The following is a 5,673-nucleotide window of genomic DNA, read 5'->3' as shown; positions in this document are numbered from 1 at the left end:
TTCATCATCACCATCTTCGCCAGACGATCAGAGCGTGAGACTTCACATCTAGAAGTCCTCCTTCTAGCTTGTCCCACAAGCAGTCGGTGAGATTTACTCACAACAAAAAGGGTTAATGACATTATTTCCATGAAAACGTATTAATTCTTTGTAAAGTGTTTAAATTGTGTTTTCACTTGACCTTAGGAGTGTTATTTTGAGTGTATTTTAATATCTGTACTCAGGTGTTTCCTCTGTGATCCATCCCCTTCAGAGCTGAGACACTCAGGACTGAACAGACTGCACAGTTTCTGTGACCGAGCCTCCAAAACATCTTCTTTGAAACCACACATGATAGAAGGGCTTTATATTTGCAGCAGCACTACTAAAGGTATTCAGTTTATTACAGGATGTGTTTGTTTCTTAGGACCAGCTCCAAGTGCACACTACCTAACATATACACCTTTCTGTTCCTTACAAACCAACTACTCTGGATCATATGGCCAGTTGGCAGGAATGTTGCTGCAGGAAAACATCCCTGGAGATCACCATCATTGCCAGACTGACTGTGCCTCCTCTGTGCAGTGTCAAGATCCTCCTTAAATGAGTGTGTAAGTTAACATTTTCATTATTTTATTCCCTTTGACAAGTATCACCGGTATTTACATTTACAACTACATATGTTCCTGTTTTCTGCTCTTCTTTTAAAGTCCTCAGCTATCCTGCTTCTGTGCTGCTTGCCACACATCAAACACTGGCCGGATGACAGGGAGGATCCACTCTGAAGTCACTGGACATGATGAGGATCATATGGGACTTTATAGTTTCACAGAAACGTTGTGCTCTTTGATTACAGGTTTTAAATGGACATAATGACTGCCTCTCTCTGATCAACAGGCTAAAGGATTGTTTTCATTGTTAGAGCTCTGTACAATGTATGCTTATTTAATATTTCATCACAGAGCAAACCTTTATTTATTTAACATATTTTTATTTTGTTTTACTGTTGAATTAACTGTGGGGATTTTTTAAGTGGGCACTCAGGATGTCATATGACCAGAAATGTGGTAACTGGAATTCTACAGTATGTTAAAAAAATCTGCTAAGAACAAAACACACACAAAAACCCCAAGAGAACTCAAATTCGTTCCATGTAATCCAATCTAAAACATTTTAAACTGCTGAACAGCAACACAAACAGTGTTAAAGAAACAGTGTTAACAGAATAATTATGATGAGTTTGTACCAAAGTTTCAGGTCACATGGCACACCTAGTGTGTAGTGCGGGTATCAGCTGGTAAGTATAGGTTTTTCATATTTGTGTCCTTAGAGTTCAGATAGATAAAGCCTTGTGTATAATAATTAGTCATAACCACAACTCAAAGTCAGGGACTAACTAAATTTGTGACTTTGTGTCTGAGCCCAGGTTAAAACACAGTGTTAAAAAGCATTTAGTGGCATGGCTGAACAATGCTGTAAACTAATGATACTTATTTATCCATGTTCACAAAAAGGACTAATGTGTTTATTTGATTATTTTTATGTGTTAAACTGTGTTACCACCTTAGGCTTTCATTTGAGTTTACTCAAAAATCTCTATACAGTTCTCTTTTACCACTGTGTGGACACTGTTTACAATAAAACATAAAAAAGAATGAGTAATAAAAAGATGTGTAGACAGATCAGTAGATTAAGTAGACCAATAGAAACAGCTGTTCAGCCATGTTCTAAGAAACCAACACAATTTAAAAGGTTCAGGATTATGGTTTTAAAAGTTGAATTTTCATGTATTTCATATGTTGCTTATTATTTTTATTTGGTTATTTAATTTAGTTATTTTTATTTATTCTCCTGTGAAATGTTTAACAAAAATAGCTACTTTAATTTCAATTTTATTTGTTTATTATTTGGTAATTCGTTCTTTAAGAATCGAGTCTGTGCCAAAAACTAAAGTTGAACAGACACATGACAGGATCAGATTATTAACACCTTAAAACATTGCAAACGTCTCTTTTTAAAAGGATTTTTATTCTATTTTGAAAAAAAAAAACATTTGTTGAATTAATTTAAGTCCTTTTCAGAAAGAAGCTGTAAAATATGACGTAAGATTTTCATGTTATTTTCTATGACATACAAAACAATTGATGTATGTAATACCATTAAACATGATATACACATGTGTATATGTCTGAAAAACATTATGCTGTATATTAAAGCTTGTATTTTCTCCAGAATGTTTGTTCATCTTTTCAGTTCAATTCAACAAATTTGTTTTTACATTTATTTTATTATTATTTTTTTATGAATTAGAGATTTATAATACATAATTCCACTCTTTAACTGATTAGAAGAATATGAACTTTTGTTATTCATTCAGAGGTTTTCTGACTACATTTTCTTTTGTCATTACTCATCTTTTTCTAATTTACATTTTAAACATGTTCAGCTATTTTCCAACTTCTTCTGTGTGAAAATCAGCTTTCAAAAGTTCAGCACTTTTGTTTTCAGGTTAAAAATTCTGTATTTTCCAGCTAATTCAACATTTTTAGCTTAATATTCAGTAATTATTTCATTTCAGTGCATACATTCAGATTCAAGCATTCACACTGCAGTTTCTTCAGAAAATGCACTTTCTAGTTATTATTATATTTTATTATATATTCCGTACGTTTTTTGTAGTCTATCTCCTTCAAAACCATTCAACTTAGAAAAACCATTCAAACACCGTTAGATTCCTCTTCTTTTGGACATGACTGCTTCTATTTTTCTCATTTTTAACATTTATATTTTTAATTTTATTCAACTTTTTTCAACAAAAATTTCCCATGTATTTCAATGGGGAGACCCTTCAAATCCTCATTCAACTTACTCATTTTCAAACTGTATCTACTTCAACATACGTTGACATAGAGCCACCATTCAAACTTTAAAACGAAGACGAGACATTCAACTATTGAACTTGTATTTATCTTTTCAATATCTGTTATACTTTTTCTTCAGTTCCAGTTTAAGTTTCATGATGTTTTTTCAGCCGTTTCAGCGTTTATAATGGGTGTGTATGGGACGGAATGTTGGGGCTAGAGTGAGACAGCTCAACTGCTAGAGTGAGAGGAGCAAAAAAATTAATCTTAAAATCTTTTTTAAAACTGCTGCTGTGTCCGCAGCGTTTGCTCTACAGGTCTGATTTTACCCTCAAAACGTAGCCATCGCTGTCCTCTTTCATCCAATGTGTTTACTATTGTCCTAGGTGTTATGGTTCTTTCATAAATGTCACCAAAGCACAGACTCCTCCCTCCAAGTCCTCCATAGACTCCAATGTTAAAATGGCTCAGAAAGTTCCTTTGAAAATCAGAAGAGCATGGTGTCTTTACACTGTCACCACGTCCATATAATAAACTCCACAAGCATGAAAACTGAGAATTAGGTAGACTAGACATTGCTGTCGCTCACGGTGAAAGAATTTTGTCAATAGGACCTGTACTTTTCATTTGGGAGCGATTTGTTTCGACCTGACTTTTCTGTTTATTTTAAGCAGCAAAAGTGAGGTGCATGTCTGTGCGCGTGTGTATGGAGCCAGTGGGTGCAGTCACTATAGCAACCAGGCTCACACCTGCCTGCCTAACGAGCTCTCTCTCACTCTGCCAATATTCATCTTAAACACTTCTCTTTCAACTGCTGCTGTGTCCACAGTGTTTGCTCTACAGCCATCATTTTACCCTCAAAACGAAGCCATCGTTGTTCTCTTTACAACACAGTGTCTTTCAAAGCTCAGAGATGTAAACCTTTAAAAGTGTGTGGATCCAAGTGGAGGGATTACACTTTAGTCATTCAGTGATTCAAAGAATATGAACTTTTAATATTCATTCAGATGTTTTCTGACTCTAAATTTTCTGTTCTCATTACTTAGGTTTTTCTAATTTACATTTAAAACATTTTCAGCTATTTTCCAACTTCTTCTCTGTGCTTGTCAGCTTTTAGCAGTTCAGCACTTTTGTTTTCAGGTGAAAATTTCTGTATTTTTCATCTCATTCAACATTTTTAACTTAAAATTCAGCAATTAATTCATTTCAGTGCATACATTCAGATTCAAGCATTCACACTGCAGTTTCTTCAGAAAATGCACTTTCTAGTTAGTGTGAATGCTTGTAAAAGCATTCACAGTATTGTTCTTCTAATTGTGTGGATGCTGGAGGCATCCACACTATTGAGTTCCTGTTTCTCTTTATTGTGTGGATGCTTTAGGCATCCACACTATTGAGTTCCTGTTTCTCTTTATTCTTTATTATTCCAGTTGCCACTTTTTGTACGTTTTTTGGCACTTAACTACTTTCACAATTTTCAGCCGATTTTCACCGTTCAAATTTTAAACTATTCTGCTATTTCTGCTAATGTGTGCTATGACTTTTGGTATTTTTTGCTGTTATACTTTTTAAAATATTAAGCTTTTTTCCTTTAATTTGTCCCATTGAAATGAATGGGAAATTTCTGCAATTCTGCTAAAACTTGCTCGTTTTTGAAACTTAACTACTTTCTCATACTTTCGCCTAGAACAACCATTCAAACTTTAAAATGTTCACAAATTATTGGGCTATTCATGAATGATTCAGCTTTTTCATATCTGTTACCGTTTTCATCTTATCCCTCTTTAAGTTTTGAGTTTCATCTTTGTGATTTTTCACAAAATACATGCGTTGTTATGGTTGCTATGCAGTTGGTTCTAAGTGAGCCACTGTACCTTTGGCAATTTTCTCTTCATGTCCGAACAACTTCTTGCTACTTGATTAATTTTCACTTAACTTCCACAAATTATACATCAAAACGTAGGTATTTTTGCTGGCTTTCAGAAAATGTCACTATCATTGTTGTGGGATTTATAGAATTTTGGCAAATCTCCTCAGACCAACACAAAGTCTGAAAACTCTCCATAGAAAGTCAATGGAGAGTTTGTTCAAAATCACCGCTGGATTTCTCTAATGAGAGGCATTTTCGAATCGTCATATCTCCTTAACGAAGCGAAGTTAAGACATGAGGCTTGTGCCAATATATCTTCAGACACTCCTGGCGCTCAAAATTCAAGAATTTCTTTCTCATCTATTACCATTTGGCCATGAATTGGGTTTGTTTGAGGGTAGGAAATTTGTCCCTCGCTCAGATTTCTTCAGATTTCAAACTCTGGAAATGAGGCACTTTTTTCTCTCGTCATATCTTTTTGATGGATTTCCACAGAGACCTGAAAATTTCCATGACTGTTCACCAAAGCCTGCTGTTTCTTACGGTGAAAGAATGATATCGATACTCCAAATAGATTTAGAGTTAGAAAGCGTTGTTTGAGGGCAAGCCAAGGCAGTTTTCGCTTGCCTCTACTCAGTTATGGTGCATTAGAAGTCAAATATCTTCAATAATTCATATTTTAATGATAAAGTGTCAACACTTTAAGATTCCCCCATCTCTTCTGAACAAAACGGTGTAAGAATGACCGTTCTAGCCCCTATGGTTAGGAAATTATGGTCATTTGTTTGAGGGGAGTCGTCATTATGAGAAATAGACTGCAAAAGTCCTGTGTCTCTCTGTGCTGCGTGCACCTGTTTTGGCGGGAAAAAGTGCACAGGCTCTCTGATTGGTGGATTCAAATTCAGCAGCTCCCAGGCTGCTTGACTGAGCTAGAAACTTACTTCTCTCTCCCTGTGTGTGTGT

General features: G+C 35.1%; 1 long non-coding RNA gene across 1 annotated transcript; it reads left to right on the top strand.

Moving 5' to 3' along the window:
- The first annotated feature begins 230 nt into the window (after window positions 1-230).
- On the top strand, window positions 231-745 carry LOC120441223. The gene is made up of 3 exons (XR_005613936.1): window positions 231-370; window positions 487-590; window positions 690-745. It is a non-coding gene; the product is annotated as an uncharacterized LOC120441223 (long non-coding RNA).
- The last annotated feature ends 4,928 nt before the right edge of the window (window positions 746-5,673 follow it).

This window comes from Oreochromis aureus, linkage group 1 (genome assembly GCF_013358895.1).
Source record: "Oreochromis aureus strain Israel breed Guangdong linkage group 1, ZZ_aureus, whole genome shotgun sequence".
NCBI lineage: Eukaryota > Metazoa > Chordata > Actinopteri > Cichliformes > Cichlidae > Oreochromis > Oreochromis aureus.
Note: the sequence above shows the minus strand (reverse complement) of the source record. Positions and strands in the feature narration are given on the sequence as shown.